This window comes from Pan troglodytes, chromosome 16 (assembly GCF_028858775.2).
Source record: "Pan troglodytes isolate AG18354 chromosome 16, NHGRI_mPanTro3-v2.0_pri, whole genome shotgun sequence".
Taxonomy (NCBI): Eukaryota; Metazoa; Chordata; class Mammalia; order Primates; family Hominidae; genus Pan; species Pan troglodytes.
In genome coordinates, this window is record NC_072414.2 from 49,503,309 (window position 1) to 49,523,171 (window position 19,863).

A 19,863-nucleotide genomic window follows, 5' to 3' on the forward strand; every position below is an offset into this window, starting at 1 on the left:
GAGCCCTAGAACATATGTTTCCTGAATCCACTACATGTACCACTTTTTGCTTTGAGTCCCTGTACTCGAAGATGCTCACATTGTAGCTAAGAGGCAGAATAGTAACGGGATAATGATGCCCATGATGTAGGAAGAACAGATGAATCTCCGTTATAGAAGAGTTCCAAATAATTTAGGAAGAGAAAGAAATGCCTACTCTCTCTACTTTAGAGAACAGCATAAGTTTTGCAATGAGAATGTGTCAGAAAAGTGCTTTAAAAATATGTTCATCCCAAGAAAGATGCAAATAGTACTGGGACCAACTCCCCTCCTCCTCCTCCTTCCTGCAAATATACCTGGCCCAGTATATGTAACTCCTGAAACTGTTACGGTCATCAAAACCAGGGAAGGTCTGAGGAGCTGTCACAGCCAAGAGGAGCCTGAGGAGCAATGATGACTGAATGTAATGTGGTATCCTGAATGGGATCAAGAGCTGGAAAAGGACGTTAGGTAAAAACTAAGGAAAGCTCACTTCCAGGTATTTCCAGTCAGAGACTTTATTACTTCATTTAAGGCTTTTAGTCTTTGAAATCCTCAGGTATGATGACTTATCTGGAGGCATACACTTGATTTATCAACTAAAGCCTTAGGTTTCTGACTCTGGTGAAGGCAGAACCTGGAGACCTGGCAATAGGAGGCACATCTTAAGGGAGGTTAGAGGATCTGATCAGTTCATTGATCCTAGAAATTGAGGTTCAAAAGATGAGGTGGGCCTAACTTGATTCATTTCCTCAGAGGCATCACACACATTTCAGGACTACACTCCAATCCTACCTAATAACAGTGTACAGATTAAGGAGTGCTAGGTTCTCATTTGCAAGGAAACTTTGTGAGCAATAGATTTGCAACTTTGTTTATACATTGACATTTTTCATAGGTTGAATCTGAGAATAGTTACAAGAGCACATAGAGTAAAATAAAAAAGATATTTCTAAAAGATCATAGGAAATATAAATGTAAATAGAATCAATTCTGGGGATAGTGAGGACAAATAGAACCCAGCTGTGTAGTCCAATAATCTTGAAGGTGAATTAGAGATGTAGTCCTGAGACTTCTGGCAAAGTGAAAAAGGAAACACGATCAACTTCATGACTTTTGTTGTCCATAAGGAAAAAAAAAAACCCAAAACATTTCCTCAGGGGAATTAAAGCTTCTCTTGACATATAATGCTGGAAGTTATACCCAAGTTCCCTTGCTAGCCTGGGGACCTGGGGACCCATGAGCAGAGAGAGGAGGTAGATGCTGAGATCCAGGCATGCACACTGTCATCTCTACATGCCTCAGGCCCACACATCACTGAAGAAGAAACAATCATTGTCCCAGAGTCTTGAATACGCCATCGGGTATGGGCATTTTATTTCCAGATTTTACTTCCTTACTGTGAAGTATGAGATAACATCTGTCCTTCTGCACGTGGGATAAGGGGACGAGTCTAGCTGCTAAATGTGAGTGTATGAGTATGATTCTGAGGTCTGGTTTGATACCAGGAGTTAATAAGATAAAGAACATAATAAATACATTAGACCAGTATTAGTACTTTAGATAGTGAGTTTATGATTTCAAATTTGCAGTGAAGTTAATGCTGGTAAAGTTGAATCATATTGATCCTCTTGCCTTTCTTTTGAAAATATTAAAATTTAAGTAAGAGCTGAAGAAGATGATCCTTACAAGTCTGCAGTCATTCAGAATTACTCCAATTGTGCTCTCTTCTTTTGACAGGGTTACTAGGCAAGGAGATTTGGGCCACAGACAGATTTTGGAAGGAGCTTTCTAGTGATGGATGACAGAACTCTTGGTCCTGTCATGTTAACTTGTTTTTCATGACATAAAGACACAGAAAGCATGCTTATCAAGACTGTACGTGACCCAAAGCAGGCAGAGACAGCCCAAGTACAAAATGGCAGAACCAAGATTCACAATGATCTCAATGGTCAGAAACAAGGGATTAAAAATCAACTTGATTAAACTGAAAAGAGATACATGATATCTGCTGTTTCTTTTTCTTTCAGTTTTGGGGATTAACTATAGAATGAAGACCCATGAGTTAGTAGGACTTCTGGATGATCATAAGCTCCACTCTCTGGCAGCAGCACAGATACACTCATGTGTATAAGTAAACATGCTATCAAGTTTTAGAAACCTTTGAAGTGCCATTTAGTGGATTTAGTGAGATTGCATATTCTCAGATTCGATGCTCTTCTTTCCATCTGCTATGGTTATAATAGGTGCATAGTTACTTTCCACAATCAGAGGTTTTCAACAAATAACAAGTAGTTATGGAGCTCCAATTGTATATATGACATTGGTCCAGGTACTGGAGCTAAGAAGATAAGCAAGACATAGTCCAGATCCCCAAGAGAACCAGGCATCTCTCCTAAATATGTGTAGATGAGGGATGGATTCATGTACCACATTTGTAACCCCCAGTACCTAGAAGAATGAGATAGGCAATAAGTGCTCAGAGAGAGATTTGAAAACACTGATGGGGGTATGAACCTGAAAATCACTTAAAAAATAAATCTGCAAAGCAAGGGATGTAGGCTCCAAAGACCGTCATTTTTATATGCCTGTGTTCTTGCCATTTAAAAAGTTTTACATTTATAGGTTCATCTAGTGACTTACTGTTCTCAAGGCATAGCCATCAAATGAATATTTCTAACTGGATAGTGTGTGAGTGGGGAGGGGTTGAGAAGGATCTGTATTCTGAAATGGAGGCCAAGAAGCTTTGTTTATGATGGAAGTACAGAGGTGGAATTCTTGTTCTCTTCCACGTGTCTCTAGGACCCTCCTGTGGTTCTGTTGAAATCCAGGCTGTGAAAGAGTCCACCTCTGCCACCACCCTTTTTCTTTGTTCCTTTTTTCTCCTCTGCACCTGGATTCAGCATTTAACACCCTTCATTTATGAGCAACTTATAATAAACTACTCATATGTGATTAAGCCATTAAAAATAGAAGTAGAAAACGTAAAAGCAGGAGGAGAGATGGATTTTGTTTTGGGAATCGGCCCAATCCCATGAACTTTCTGTTCTTTCTGTTTGGGGCTAAATGGTCCTGATTCTTCATTTCAGACTAATTGCAAACTGGTGTGCATTACATTTTCCATCCCAGAACAACTGGATTATGGCTTTCTGTTCATTCCTGAACTCTAGCCACTTGCAATGGTGCACAGTGTTCAGCTGGCATCTCATCCAGCAGATTTTGGCCAAGGGTGTTCCCTGGAAACTCGAGTGTCTAGGCATGAGCTCAGACACTGGCGTGTTTGCCATCCCTCTAAATGTCTCCATGTGCTTCACGTATAATTCTAACTGTAAAGCCAGAAGGTAGCTCCTCTTCTCTGCATGCAATAGCTTTCTCATTGCTCCTGTCTTAGGGATTTATCACTCATTCCTTGTATGACAGGAACCGTGAAGATTGTTTTCATCACCTCTACTGGAAATGGCTTGAATGAAGGTCTTTTAAAAATCTTTCTTTACATCCTTCTGGGGGCTTTACAGGGTAGAGGATCAGTTCATATAACTTGGCTATACCCTGTGGGTCCTTAAACCATGATGCTTCCTGTAGCTTTTACAGGAAGCATTTCCTGTGAAATCTCTGAAATAGTTTTCGTGTGTAACTTAGAAACCAGCTGTCAGCAACTCATTTGCATGGTATCATCAGTACCCTTCTTGCTTTCTCAGTCAGCTCATTTACCACCATGCCTTCCAGTTGGTGTTGGTCTCATTACCGGCATCTTGGTGGATTGTAAGATGCAGTGACTCTGGAACCTCTGCCAGCTCTGAGACCTCGAGGTGGCATTGAGCTGTCTTGTGGGAAGGCCTCCCTTCTGTGTCAAGTATTCCTCATGGTTGTTACCAGCTTGTTTCTTTAAAATCAAATGTCTTGTAAAATGTGAATTTCTGGTTTTATACCTGCAATGATTCAAAAACAGCCTTTGTTTGCCCTTTTGACCTAGGAACAGCATTAAAGAGAGAAAGAAAGGATGACAGTAAATAATCAGCCCTAGGGACTCTCCATCTAGGAAAATACAAAGGTTTAGCCACTCTACTGTTTTCAAGCTCTACATATGAGAGCACTGATGAATGATTTTGGGGAGGCACTTATAAGCACCAAGTAAGGGTGTTAAATGAATCCATATTGTCTTGGGAGGTGTTTCACATGACTTGGAGTGTGACCAGCCCTATTTTCCCTGATGTAGATAGACTTTAATAAAGCATTAGGTCCCAGTTCCATTGTAAATTTTGTTAATACCAAGTGAAGGCCAAGGGAATTGGGAAGACATCTATTTTCATGTGAAAACATAACTTTGGAAGCACATAAAGCAAGTAATTGACAAAAAAAAAATGAAAGCATATTTCCAGAAGGCCAAGAATGTCTTGGCAATCCAGATAAATGCTGTTTGTAAAAGCAAAACTGATAACCAGGAATGACTGTGGAATGGAGCCTCATGAACTCCAAGATAAGATAAATGAGTGAAAGACAGGAGGAGGGAAGTGTGTGTTTCCTGGGAAAATGTTCTCAGGGTTATTCTAAAGCTCACTTAGACAGGCTTACCAAGGCGACAAATACGTTAAAAACAAAACAAAACCCTCCAAACAGCCTTAGTTCCTTACTTGTAGGGCCTTAAAACCAAAACGTGACTGTTTCTCAGAAAATCATGGTAATTTTTAACAGAATTACCTATTGAGAAGATCAAGAGTTGTGCTTGACCTGATATTTGGGTTGAGCCCTGCCTTCTACTCTAGGGGTCCCCAGCCCTCAGGCCATGGACCGGTATAGGTCTGTGACCTGTTAGGGACCAGGAACACGAACCCTATTGTTAACTGTGCATGCGAGGGATCTAGGTTGCATTCTCGTTATGAGAATCTGTAGTAACTAATGCCTGATGATCTCAGATGGAATGGTTTAGTCCTGAAACCATCCCTCCCCTCAACCTCCGCCGATCCATGGAAAAATTGTCTTCCCCGAAACTGGTCCCTGGTGCCAAAAAGGTTGGGGACTGCTGCTTTACTCCATTCCAAGTCTGTCTTGTAAAGGAATGATCAAGAAAGAGGTTGGTGGCCTTTCGCTAGTAGTTGGGGTGGTAGGTGGTATATTGTAGAGGATGAAAGCATGAGCCCCGGAGTCAGACTCACATCGAATCCTGGCTGTGTGCCTTGAGTCAGGACACCTCACTGGTTGGAGCCCCTGTTTCCTAATCAATAAAATGAGGATAATTACAGAGCCCAGCACACAGAGCACAGTGAGGGTGAAATGAGCCCATACATTCAAGACTTGGTAGTACAGTGTCTGGCCACCAACAGATGGGTGCTGATAGACTCAGAGAGGGGAGAAGGGCCAGGGGCCAGGCACAGCAACTGCTCTGTGGTTGCTGAGTCCGGCAATGCTGAGAAGGATGGCAGTTGCATCCACGTTGTGTGGAAGCAGCACTTCAGCAATCCAAACAGAGCAGCAGACCCCAGGAATGGGAGTCTGACACCCCCGAGGCCCCACATCCTGCTGTGTTTGGTGGTATGGGGATGGCTGGGGACTGATATCCCAGCTGGTGCAGGCCCAGGGATCTTCTGGCAGGTCTCTGTAAGTGCCTGGTGCATCTGGTGACTTCAAACAAAGGGCACCAGTGACAGCGTTGGTCCAACAGGAAAGAAGGCCTTTGGCAATAGGGCCTCTTTGTTTGCTCCTGTGTGTGTGCACCTTGTCTGCCCTGACAGGCGGAACTCACTGTTTGTTTTGTGGAACAAAGAACAGGCCTAGTTAGATTGGAGTGGGAACTGGGGGCAGGTGGGGGGAGCAGGGTGGGGGGGGTGGTGGCAGGGTTCCTGTTGTGACAGCACACTCCAGGAGAAGCGTCTGGCATGTGTCTCTTGGCCTCAGCAGGGGAAAAAGAATAAAGACACATTCTCATGCTTCAACTTTGATCCTGCAAAGTAAAAGTCCGCAGACAAGGGTTTTGAGTGGCCCGAACCTCTTCACTCTCTGCTTCTTATTTAACCTAAATAGGAAAATTATTGGAGCTAGCTGCTTACCACAGAATGAGGTGAAAGAGAGGGCTACAGTTTCCAGAAATGCAGCAGTTCCACAGGAATGGAGGGTGTGGGTGGGCCAGGCAGAGGGGCAGGCCCTGCGGAATCTGGAAATGGTGGCTTCAGCTCAGGCCACAGGAGCTGAGCATGTATGCTGTGCAGCAGAGATGCAGGCTTGCACCCATGCACACACAGGCGGCGGCCTGTAGGAGTCGTGCAGGGAAGAAGCCCAGCCGTTGTATAGGGAGGCATTTCTTTCTCACATTAGTGGGCACTTCCATTTTCCTGGTGCCCTCAGTGTCACGCTGAGAAGAGTGTGAAAGACATTCTCTGTACCCTTGAGGATCAGAGGTGGGGATGGTCTAGATGGAAAACAGAATTGAGCAGAAAGCAGCCCGTCCACAGGTACCACACTGTGGCATGTGCTGTTTTTTTTCCATCTGCACTGCCTTTCCCTTCCCTCTGTGTGTGGCACCAAGCACTCTGCAGCTTTACCCGTCTCACCCAAATAGAGTTAAGGCTCCCTCACCTCCTCTTCATAGCATTGGGTTCTTGTCTCCACTATAGAATATATAGTCTTGTGTTGTGCTTTGTTTTTTCACATCAGTTGCTCATACTTAGGTTGATTGGTGAAACAGTTTTTTTTTTTTTTTTTTGGAGACCAGGGTCTCACCCTGTTGCCCAGGCTGGAGTGCAGTAGCTTGATCATGGCTCACTGCAGCCTCAATCTCCCGGGCTCAAGCGATTCTCCCACCTCAGCCTCTCAAGGAGCTTTTGTAATGACAAGGTTTTGCCATGTTGCCCAGGCTGGTCTCAAACCCCTGGGCTTAAGTGATCCATCCACCTTGGCCTCCCAAAGTGCTGGGATTACAGGTATGAGCCCCTGTGCCCAACCTGTTTTTGTTTGTTTGTTTATTTGTTTTTTGTTTGTTTGTTTTTTCTTTTTTTGAGTATTTACTTGTGGCCAGACACTGTATTAAGCCTATGAGCAAAAATGGATGCATGCTGTCTATCCTAAAACGTTTACAGAAAACATAAGAAAAAAATCATACAAGTAAATAAAAATCGCACCCATGACAAGGCTTATGGAGGAGAGAGGCTAGGATTTGACCTCATTTGGGTGGTCAGGGACCATTTCCTTGAGGAGGTGAGGATTGGTAGAGAGGAGGCAGAGTCTTCAGGCAGACATGCAGAGGCCCTGGGGTGGGAGGAAGTATGGTCCAGGAGGAACTTTTTTTTAAAAGCCAGTAGAAGGATGGGGTGGGTGAGGAGGAGGAGTGTGGCGTGAGATGGGGCTGGAAGGGTAGGTAGATGATACAGACATTGGACTGAATTAAGGAGATTTGTTTTTTATTTTTGCGTTTATCCTTAAGAGCGCAAGAAGGCCACTGAAGCATTTGTTGGAGGGTGACATGATCTGATTTGGAATTCAAAATAATTTCTCCTGCCCCAGTGTGTGGGGATGGATTGGAAAGGGCAGAAGAGGGGATGTGGGTAGACCAGCTTGGAGGGTCTTGCTGTTGCCCGGGAAGGAAACGTTGGCAGCTTGGAGGAGTCACATGGCAGTGGTAGAGGTGGAGAAAGGAAGGAAGAGCTGAGATAAACTTGGGAACTCATGAAATAAAGTTAATGGCTTTTTTTTTTTTTGGAGACGGAGTCTCACTGTGTCACCCAGGCTGTAATGCAGTGGTGTGATCTTGGCTCACTGCAACCTCTGGCTTCCAGGTTCAAGTGATTCTCCTGCCTTGAGTAGCTGGGATTACATGCTTGTGCCACCACACCTGGCTAATTTTTGTATTTTTAGTAGAGGCGGGGTTTCACCATATTGGCCAAGCTGGTCTGAAACTCCTGACCTCAAGTGATCTGCCTGCCTTGGCCTCCCAAAGTGCTGGGATTACAGGCGTGAGCCACCGTACCTGGCCTACATGGCTTTTCTTATTATGTAACTTCTCAGAGCCTTTAATATGTGGGTTAATGTAAATTGTGATTCTCTGAGAAAGGACTCGACCATAAGAATTTTCCACAGTGTGACCCGGCCGCAAATCTTTTTTCAAAGAATCTTCCACAATATTTCATTCCATGGCATACTTCTGGGGAAATACTGCATTACATAATTGATTCTTTTTTGGGTACTTTCTACAGAGAGTTGTAGATATTATACCAAGGTCTGTAATTGGGAATGGGCCTGACCCAGTACAAAGAGGAATGTGTTTGACACAGGGTTTGAATTGAAGCCTTGGGCAGATCAGATGGAATAGGTGGACTGAATTCAATTTAGGAAGGTTTTGGAGGCCAGGCTGAGGGGAGTTTGGATGCATTTTGTTGTGTGTTGGGAGTCGTTCTGGGCTCTGAGCTGTGTCATGGTGGAAGTACCATCTTGGCTAGGTCATTCTGGAAGATGCCTGGTAAATGGGTTGGGTGGTGAGGTGTGTATTGGAGTTGGGCAGCCTTGCTTTCTAGCAGTGACTGGATGAGAACCTGGGTGTGGGGAGTGGGAATGGGGAGTGAATCTTTGGGGTTGAGAAGGAAGTGTGAAATGTTTTCCTTCATACCCTTTTCCTTTGGTGGGTGGCCACTGTCAACAGCTGAAAACAAGAGAGGCTCTTCTGTGTTTTTCTGAGGCCAGATAAGCATAAGGAGACCCTTGCAGCCCGTGGGTTCCTGTGCAGCACTGGCAGAGAGGCCGTGTGTTGGGAATGGTGCTGCCATTGTCAGGGAGTGGGAGAGGAATTACTTACGTTAATAGATGAAGCCTGAGGAGGAGGTTAAGTTGGCATCAAGGCCATCAACTTCCTGCCACGGCTGAGATGTCACTGTGTGACTTTGAACAGGCCACTTAACCTCTCCAGGCCCCAGTTTGCTCATCTGGAAAATGAGAGGCTAGAACGAACGTCAGGCCCCTCCTGAGCTGGAATTCCAGCCATCTCGGGGAACTGAACATTGGTAATTAGGGCAATCATTTATCAGGGTCAGCAAGAGCCTGTGCTCCCAGAGAACTATCAGTTTTGTGAAAAATTTGGATTGAGAATGAAGACTTTGGGAAAAAAAAGTGTGGAGTGTTCAATTCACCCATTCCTCTGAAATTCAGGCATCTTTTCTGAGGCAAAGATGTAACAAAGTGAGGCCGACTTTAGCCAGGACAGATTTTTTAGCAATGCAAAGGTAGACAGCATCCTATGAATGAATGAATCGGCTAACTGAATGCTTATTTTAGGAACAGAGGGCGCTAACATTTTATTTTTATGTGAGGTGTTTGGAAGTTGAAGGAATTTTCTCACAGAGACATTGTTATGAATTGAGGCTAGGTTCTCAGGCCAGCTAACAATAGTTGATTTAGCCCATGACACTGCTAAAATAGTGTGTATTAACTATAAAATATAGAATACATGTGTGGTGGGAGAATGCGTGTGTGTGCTTGGGGAGTATCATAGGGTATTAAATACCTAGACACATAAAAACCTCTATCAAGCTGATTAATTCAGTAACCTTGGATCGTGATTGTGCTATGTACCAGGTGCTGGGCTGGGCACAGAGTGGGACGGAGGCCCTGCCCAGAAGGGCTCCTGGTGTGGTTTTCAGCCTGTGGGCTCTCAAGTCTGGCTGCCTGGGTTGGCTCCTGGCTCTGCTGCTTATACCTATGAGCCCCTAAGCAAGTGACTTACCTCTCAGTACCTCAGTTTCCTCACTTAGAAGCAAAGGATTATAACAGTTAATAGTAGTGCCTCCCTCAGCGGGAAGCCGAAGAGAATTCAGTGAGATGACTCATGGAAAGCACATAGCTGGTGTCTGGCATAGACTGAGCACTCAGAAAATCTAGTGATGCCTGCCTAGGCAGAGAGCCCTGTCCTCAGGGGGTGCAACCAGCAACTTACCTGCGGCAATGTGGGGAGTTAGGCTTATTGTCCAGTTCCCCAGGCATAGCCTGGCATGGGATGGGCTGAGAGGTGGAGACGGGGTGTTGGCCATAGAGGGAGAGAAGAAGTGGGCAGCAGGAGGAGGCTAAGGGAAAAGGGTGTTGTCTGATTTTCCCCCAGAAGTCAAGGTACAACTTGCCAGCAAAAGGGATGGGGTTGGGGCAAGAGGTGACCTCTAGGAGCCATCCGAGAGCTGCACAGGAGCCAGAGGGTTATTGGAGGCCCCTAGATGGGGAGGAAAGAGGAAAGGGACTGGCAGCTAAGGAAGAGATGGAAGCAGGAGTGGGACCCCAGCAGCAGTGCCCTGACTGCCACCGTGGATCCTGCAGCGGCACTCACAGGGGGGAAGTTCTGGGAAGGGTCCCATGGGTGTCTGTGTGTCTAGAGGTGGTGGGGACTTCCTTTGGTTGGTAGTCTTTAGTTCAAGCCCCAGGTTTTATCTCTAGCCTCTGTGTGGGGTCTGACTATTCTGTTCTCTGGGAGAATGTTCAGGAGCCTAGAGCAGTTGGTAATCAGGGTGCTGATAGGCCCAACTTGCAGGGAGCGTTGTTTTGATTTTGGCCCCCATGCTTTGAGAGAAGGCTTGGTACAACCTGCCAGTGAGTGAGGAAGGACCTTGGACAGTTTAGCCTAAGAGGAAAAGAAAGACAGGATGGTATGAGGGTGGGTTTTAAGTTTTTGGAAGGCTCTCGTTTGGAGGAAGGACTCACTAAACCATCCTCAGTTGGTCTCAGTGATACTGTAGGAATGCAGACGTCAGCTCAGTGTGAAGGAGGAGTTTCCATGCCTGAGAGCTGTGGGAAAATGGAAAGGCTTGTTTTGAGAGGCAGTGTGTTTCCAGCGCCCGGGGCAGAGGCTGAATGGCTGCTTATCTTCCAGAGATATGGGGGAAGGTGGAAGGAAGTGTTAGAAATTCAAATTAGGGTTTCAACCTGAGAAAGTTGGTGTCTTAAATAATGCTGATGTTCTGTGACTTTATGAATGGGTAAGATGAATGAAATACAGACCTGTTTTAATTTATCTGGAGAAATGGAAACTTTGGTAGGTCAGAGAGAGGAAATAACCTTTATCTGCCATGCAGATAATCGCAGAGATGGCTATGACCTTAGAGACCTCAGACCAATGTGCTCATGAGCCTGTCTTCAGGCAGTGATTATTTAGATTTCACTTATGAACATGTTGAACTTTCTCTGGGACTTTAAACTCTTTAAAAATGGCACTGTACCTTGTTCAAGTTGTACATTCAGTGACTGTAGATAATCAATGGTGGATACTTCAATCCTTAATTGGATTCTCTTCTCTGACATTTTATAGTCATGGAAATGAGGCTCGGAGAAGTTGTGACTGCCTCAGGTCACATAGACCGACCCAGGGGCTGCCCTGGGACCAAGACACCCACTCCTGCTCAGCCTCCAGTGTTCCTTCTATTTAGTCCACTTTCAGAGGTCCCAGTGCAGTTGGAATATGTCAGTACCAGGCATAGCATTTCATTAAGCTACCGCCTAAGGATGCACCATGTGGGATGCTTTTAGTGTGTGACTGGGGATTTTGTGGCACATGGCAGATTTTCCTAGATGTGAAGTCTATTACTCTGCAGAGCCTCGCTGTAACACCATTAATTGTCAAAGCCAGGGCCAGGCGGGGGCTGCCAGGCTCTCCAGATCCTCAGTAGTTAGGTCAGTAGGAGCCTTGGCAGGGGCCTTCCTCCTACTCCTGATGAGCTGGCCCCAGGGATGGGCCAAGTCTCTGTGACTCATACCCAAGAGGGCTTCTCAAAATCACGAGTCACCTGGGTTGATGTGGGTATCTTAGGGGTCAGGCTGGGGTCCCCAAGGTCAGAGTACCCTGCCAGATGCAGTGCTTGTGGTCCAGTAAATGACAGCAGGTGACCTGGCTAGGGGTGGAGGGAGTGGGACTCTCATCAGATAGGTTCTGGAGGGCAACCTGAAGCTCAGAGTGGACCAGTTGAGGACTGGGCCCCCTTGTGTGTGGGGCAGGTGTTGCAGCTTCATCAGCCTGCGGTGTTCCAGGGCTGGCTCAGGGCAGGCTGGCTAAAGGCTTGGAGTGGAAGGGGTGTGTTATTAATCCATTTTCATGCTGCTGATTAAGACATACCCGAAGCTGGGAAGAAAAAGAGGTTTAGTTGGACTTAGAGTTCCACATGGCTGGGGAGGCCTCAGAATTATGGCAGGAGGCAAAAGGCACATTTTACATGGGGCGGCAGCAAGAGAAAATGAGGAAGATACAAAAGCGGAAACCCCTAATAAACCCATCAGATCTCGTGAGACTTGTTCACTATCACGAGACTAGGATGGGAAAGACTGGCCCCCATGATTCAATTACCTTCCCCTGGGTCCCTCCCACAACACGTGGGGATTCTGGGAGATACAATTCAAATTGAGATTTGGTGGGGACACAGCCAAATCATATCAGGGTGGTATGGGTATTCACGGTTATTGAGCAGCTGCCCCCTGTGCCCTACGTGGCATTGTGCTGAGTACGCTGGGAGTGGCATGGCATTGCTCTTCCAGTTTACAGAGCAGGAAACAGAGCCTCCGGGTTCATTGCTGGTCATTGATGAAAGCAGGGTGATGATGATGATAATGATGATGAGGGTTAGCAGAATCACTCCTGTCTACTCAGTGCACAGTGCACGCCTGGCCACATGCTATGTACTTTACACACATTACATTTCATCCTCACCACCACCCTGTATGTCAGGTACTATCATTGCCCTTTCAAAGTGGAGGAGATTACAGCTCAGTAAAAGGTAGTTGACGGGCTCAGAGTTGCATGGTTGATGGGCGGCTGAGCCAGGATTTAAACTCAAGTCTATCTGACTCTGGGAGCCCAGGCTCTTTCCTTGTTACAGCCCCACTTGTCTTTGGGAATGAAGCTTGTGATGAACTCCAGATTTTGTTTTTAATGGATGTGAGCCAGGTGGGCTGGATCTGCAAGTATAATAGTAGGTCTTTACGTGATGTGATAGGCTAGATGATGTTGCAGTAATAAACAGCCTCCAAAGCTCTGTAGCTTAATGAAGGAAAGCTTATTTCTTGCTCATGCTTCACATCCAGTCATGGCAGGGTTGGAGTTGGTTGCTTTGTTCCTGAGTCCCTGGGGGACCCAGGTGTTGTTGATCTCTGCAGTGGGGTAGGAGGAGGATATGGTAGATCACTAATGGGCTCTTGGAGCTTGTACCTGGACATGTCACCTGCCACTTCTTGCATTTCCTTGGCCAAAGCTAATCACATGGCCACTCCTGACTTCAAGGGGGCAGGGAAGCACATTGCATGTGCCTGGAGGAGAGAAGAACTGGAAATATTAGGTGAACAGCACTAATGACCCTCACAGTGATTCATGGGGCCTGTTTGGTCAGCACCCCAAGATGGTTCCTTTTTAAAACAGATGAGGGCTGGCCCTAGAGCAGTCCTGGGGAAGGTCTTGGATTAGACTTGGTTACTCCATCCCTCCCACTCTGTCTGTCCCAGCTCTTTTGAGGGAGGGGGTGGCATTTTATTCTCCATTCAGAAAAGGAGGGACCGAGTGAGAGTCTTGCCAACAGCATGGCTGGGAAACAATTGCTCTAAGAGGACGGGGGCCAAAAAGTCACCACACCTCCTTCAAGGCCTCTGTATAGAAGGAAATCTGTGATTTATGCTCTGTAACTTCTGGGTGGTACATAGTAATTCCTTCCTGGACACTGTTTGCTGTGTATATAGCGACTAATCCTTTGACATTTCGCACCATTATCTTTCATTTTTCTTGATCCGTGCAGTGAATGGATCTGTAACGCCACCCTGTTTTTAAGAAAGCTGAGCTGTGATTTAGAGAAGTTGTTACTTGCACAAAACCTCACAGTGGTCAGGTGACTATACCAGGATCAGGACGTTTCTATTCTGGCCCCATTCCCCTTGCCAGTCAGTTAGAGGGGGCTATTGACCCAGGTAGCCTGGCCTTGCAAGGAGGAACCAGGGGACTCTGGGCTTTGTAGGAGCCTGGTCTGCTCAGCTCTGTCTCAGGGAACAGCCCACTACTTTAAAGGAGGAAATAATAAAGGTCACTCTTGTCAGGTGTCTTAACCCTGTGGGTACCAGAGTCAGCCTTAAACGCTTGTAGCAGTCTTGGCCCAGGCTCTTGCCTACCGAGGCCATGTCCTTTTCATTCTCCAGTCCCTGCTTAGCATCACTCCTGTGGCCATGGAAGTGTGGGGCAAACGGAAAAGTTGACAGCTTTCTATATGGAAATTTGGTCTTGTTTGGGGCTGCAAGGAAGCACTAATGAGAAGCGTCCATTGGATTGAAAGTTCTTGGCCTCAGCATTTGTATTTAAGTTCTGAAAATGGCATGATTTTTATAATTCAGGAGAGACCCTTTCAGCATTTATGGATATATGGTAGCAAAATGGGAAAGTTGAAGGATCCGTTTTCACAAATAACAAGACTTCCGGGCAGGGGTGCAGGGCAGAACTGTAGACTGGAGTAGGCCTGTGAGCTTCCAGATTGAGCCTTTGGCTGCTTGTTTATCTTCTTTCTTCAAAAATCCTGTTGAACCTGTTGGACATGTGTGTGCTGACAGCAAGCTGATTTGTAATCATTTGTAAAGCCATGTGGTCTGTCTGTGACAGCGACTCTAACTGGGAGTCTAATGCTTGCATTTACCCGGTTCCCACCCCCCAATATTTTCCTAGTGACGCAGAGCACTGGAAGCAGGGCATTGTCTGGGTGGAGTCCCTTCCGCCAGCCAGCAGCTCCTTGAAGGCGAACGGCACTGCAGGGGCATGTTGGGTTCTATAAACAGAACTTTTACATGCTGGTCACAAGGTTAGCTTAGACTGTGGCTCTCATGGTGAGGGAAGTGGTGTCTTATAAATATGATGTGAGGCTCCTTTTATCTCCTGGAAACTGGGGAACATTTTGTAAGAATTTTTCTAAGGAGTGGCGTTAAAAAAAACAAAGCAAAGGCACAATGGAAGGCCTAAGGCTGTGTTTCAGAGAAGCCCCTGAAATGCAGTCTTGGTGAGTGTGTGGATGTAGCTGAAGCCCCCAGCTGGCAGGTCCGGGGCCTCCTTTTCCCTTCCCTGGCTGGCTTTGGGGAATTTTCCCTCAAGCTGCTGCCCCCACTTGGAAGAAACTGGTAGCAACTAGCAGAGGTCACAAGGAGTCAGAGAACCGGGTTCAAGTCCTGGGTGTGTGACTGTTCTCTACCCAAACTTAATGTATTGTGGTCATTGACTGAGGTCTTACTATGTGTCTGAAACATTGCTAGGTGCTTTGCATAATGTCTCAATTCATTTTTAGAATAATGAGAAAACTGAAGTTTCGAGAAGAACAAGCAGGACCAATTCAGGTCTGCTGACTCCAAGGCCTGCACTCTTTTTGTTTTCTTTTGTTTTTATTAAGATAACATTCATATAACACAAAATTCATTTTAAGCATTTTACAGTGTGCAGTTCAGTGGTTTTTTATATATTCACAATTTGGGTAACCACCACCGCTATCTAATTCTAGAACATTTTCATCACCCTAAATGAAGCCCCTTTCATCTGAATTCCCCCTTTCCCTCATCCTTTGTCAACCACTAGTCTACTTTTCTGTCTGTATGGATTTGCCTATTCTGGACATTTTGTATAAACAGAATCATACCATATGTCAAGACCTGAACTATGGAGCATGTTGTGTTTCGGAAAAATCAAATCACTTAACTGCTCTACATCTATTTAGTTGCAGTGTGTTGTGGTCAGAAGTATTTTTATTTCCTTCTTGAGTATCTCTGTAGGTTTATTGTGTGTCAAATGCATTCTGTGAGCAAATGTGAGGATTTTATTGTCGAAACTTTTGTCTTGAACCTATATTTTAATTACAGGCCACTCTGAGAGTGAATCTTAACTAGTTTTTTTAAAGGGAAGCATGTTGACTTATTTCCTAAGGACATTATGAAGAAAACCAGAGACATTTTTAACCTATGTAATCACTGAGTTGCCATAGGAAAAACTGGGTAATTGAATATGATTAAAAAGGAGTATCTTTTAGGTGGTTCTGTAAGCAAGAAAATTGCCACCAGGGCAACAAAAATACAGGAATTAAATAAAATCTTCATTAAGCAAGGTATATGTAAACTCTACAAGTATGGCAGGTTAGTGACCATAAGGAGAGAATGGCCCTCACCTCTGGATGCTGTGGCAGGGACATTGTTACAGATGATCTGGTTTAAATGGCAGCATTTGAAAATAAAATGTAAACATGAGGCAGTAGGAGTAGAACCTCTAGTCATCTTAGCTCACTGAATTCCAGGACTACCTAATGCTGCCTGATTTCTTCAAGTTCTTTCTAGAATCCCAGACTGTTAGAGCTGGCCAGGACATTGAAACGAGATAGACTGACCCTTTCGTGTTGCAGAGGGGAGAAAGTGAAGGCAGATGGAAGTTAAATGATTTGTCTATCGTCATCATACATGAATTGTTAGCGGGATCTGGTCTAGAATTCACATCTTTTAACAAAAAGAAATTGAATATTGATCGGTACGATTTTTGGCATTGGAATCAACTCTTCCTTGGAAATATTTGGGACCTGGGTGATGAATACCCTGTACTTCTTTGCCACTTCCTTTGCCACATTTATTTCCATCTCTCCCATGCACTATTTATTTGTGCCCCTCCACCCTCTCCCCCCCCCCCACACACAAACAAAAAGAACTTATCACTGTATAACCAACTGAGTTCTGAACTGTAGATATGTTGGGAGAGACTGGTGTTGGCAATTTTGGTAAATACAGTGAGAGAAAATTTGGAAATTCTGATGTTCTTCTTGGAGCATGGGATTTAAAAATATTTTGCAATGGCTCAACCCCATCTTGCCCAAGAAATGGTAAGTAGGCAAATCAAAAAGGAGGAAGGAAGGAACCCATCACTTTACATTACTACAATAATTTCAACTTTTTAAAGATTTGTATCTCTTTTTTGATTTTCTGATCTGTTTAGGTATTACTGATTCTACCTTCTTTAAGGATGTGAATTGAACTCAGAGGGGGCAAGAGCTTGCAGGAGGAAGGTTGCAATGTGAGCTGGCTGCAAAGCCTGCAGTAGCGCACAAGCGGCCTAACGCCAAATCCCAGGCACTGAGAATCCTACCAAGAAGCATAAAGGATTTGACCAGTTAGGAGCTCAGCTCAAATCTCTGCAGAAAGGCCCTGAGAGCTGAGAAGGGTCCAATCAGCCTAGACCTCACTACTCGAAGGGGTATCCACAGACCAGCATCATTGGCATCACCTGGGAGCTTGTTAGAAATGCAGAGTCCTGGGTCCCACTCCAGACTTCCTGAGTCAGAATGAGCGTTTTAATGAGATCTCTAGGTAATTCATTAAAATTTGAGAAGCCCAAGATTAGAGACCTTATGCCAGGGAAATTAACAAATGATTGGGAGAAGGGATGAAGTATGCTAGTGAAGACTAAAATATATGCTGTTTCTGTACCTGAATAGTTGACCTTTGCTCAGGTGAGGGGGAAGCTGAAGACACAATATGGAGGACTTGCTTTCCTAACACTTCAGAGTGAGGAAGGGACGCATTATTGTGACCCGGGCCCTATTGTGCAAGTGAAAGCAGACGTCCACAGCCATGATGGTGAGAAGACAGTAATTTCCCAGCAGATGAGCTGACCTAGGGGATGCTTCTAGTACCTCTCAGCTGGGATCCTGCAGCCCCAACACACTGGAGCGTGGGGGTGGCCAGCGAGATGGAACTGACACCAACATTCCATTCTCTGGATGCCCCGGCCTCCACGCCTCAGCTGTTTTCACTCATTCAGCAAAAAAGAGAGACAGAAAGGAAACAAAAGCCGGCTGTGGCAGAGGCCGTGTTAATTAGTAAAACCTGATATGTCTGTGTACTGGGTCGGCACTAGGACAAGCAGGAGGCCCTTGGCCTATGTGGTTACTTGTTGTCCATCAGGAGCGAGCCTGTCCAAGGTGTCAGGTCCATGTTCCTATAAGGAGCGCTCCTCAGCTTCCTGAATCAGGCAGAACATGCAAATGGGGCCATTTATGGTGCCATGGGGGGTTTTGTGCTCGTCTCTTGTGTCTCCAGGGGCCAGTGTGAACACTTCTAAATGTGGGTGTTAACCCATGAAAATGTGGAAAATGTGCCAGCCTGCAGGCAGGTGATTATTTGCAATGAATGGCTTGATGGCAAAGAGTGGGATTTCACTTTCTTGCATATGTGTGATACAATTGTTATATTTCTTTTTTCCTTCTTTTAAAACTGGTAATTGGAGCATATGGCTAAAAGTCAACTATTTTTAAAGTAATGGAAATTTAGCAATTCAGCATGTTGAAGCATGCTGTTTGGCTGTTTTAGAAGAATGTTTTTCTTAGATGCCATCAGTTTACCACACCACCCTTGACTGGGAAATGGGGCTAAGATTTTAATAAATTAGCCAACCAAGAAACCTGACTTACCCTTGAAATAAGATGGGTGTCATCTTCTTTGTGCAGTGTAGTCGCCCTGGAAGGACTATTAGAAGACCTCAATTCTCTGTTTTGAGAAGTCTAGGCTTGATTTTTTTAGCTGGTAAAAAATGTGCAGGTAGTGGCCTGAAGCCAAGTGTGACGATTTGGAACCACAGCCGGTAAGCTGTGTGAAGTCCTTCCCTTTTGGGAAGCAGATGTGAGTTTAGTGGACCTAGCAGTAATAACAAGGGCTATGACGAGAGCTGTAATCCCATTTAACTAGATATTTACAATAATGTACTAGGTGGGCAACTTCATCCCCCTTCTTCAGATAGGAAACTAAGGCTCTGTGAGGCCAGGCCCAGTGGAAGGCCCAGCAAGAGGCACAGCCTGGGTTTGGATCTGATCTGGCTGACTTCAGAGCCTTTGCTGTTTCCTCTAAACAGACAGAGAAGCATTTTTAGAAGTATAAATGAGAATTCCATTCTGGAGGTGATTTATGTCTGTGTTAGGATGGGACATGTGTCTGTGTGCCGGGTGGGCAAGGAGGAGAGTGCTTGGCAAAGTCACAGGGGAAAAGTGACACCACTTCCTGGAATACCAAGAACACAGTATCCTTAATATAAAAAGAGACATAGTAGAATGAAAAATGCTATGGTGTTGAATGAAAAATTTACATTCATTTATAATGGAAAAACCCAAGCCTTGAAAGCAGTTCTTCGCAGTCCCTTGGATGTCTCTCATCACCCCACACTGGACTTCTCTGCCTTAGGGTTGCTGGAGTGGAAAAGTTGGGGAAGCACTCGTGTAGTTGCAAGTCCTGGGCCATCTGGGCCTTTTCCACTCTCCCAGCTATATGTGGTGAAAAGGAATTGCTTAACTATGTAAACTGGCGTGGGAGAGTTGGCGCTATGCTCTGTTTGTACAGCTGCTCCTGGGGCTCCGGCTCCGCTATCTTTCAAGGCCCAGAGGTACCCATGAAAAGACAAAGGAAGGGTTTCCAGAGGCTGGAGGAGGTGAGAACTTGGCCGAGGAGGTGGGTTGTTTTCTGAGTTCCTGTGATCATTGATGGTCAGTCTTTTAAAAGAAAATGTATATTTATTTTTTTAAAATGGTAATACCTGTTGAATTTCCATGGTTCAAAATTTAAAAATTGCCAGAGGGTTTGCAATTGAAAATTTCCTTCTGCTGTTTTCCACATAGCCCCAGTTTCCTGCCTCATAGTCAGTCATTGTTACCAGTTTCTCACTTAGCCAAGTAAATACATCTTTATCCCTCTTACCTTCTTTTTATACACACAGAAGCATGCTATATCTACTAATCTGTCCCTTGCTTTTTCCTCACTTTCTTGTTCTTTTTTTCTCCCAGATGCACAAGATACTATTGACCTGATGTAATTTATTTAACTAGTACCTAATTGGCCTTTAGTAGTGTGCAATCTTTTGCT

The 19,863-nt window shown here is 45.1% G+C and overlaps 1 protein-coding gene across 9 annotated transcripts in view; it reads left to right on the top strand.

Annotated features, from left to right (window-relative positions):
* CGNL1 (cingulin like 1) overlaps positions 1-19,863 on the top strand; it is a 174,105-nt gene that overhangs the window by 114,989 nt on the left and 39,253 nt on the right. The window lies entirely within an intron of this gene.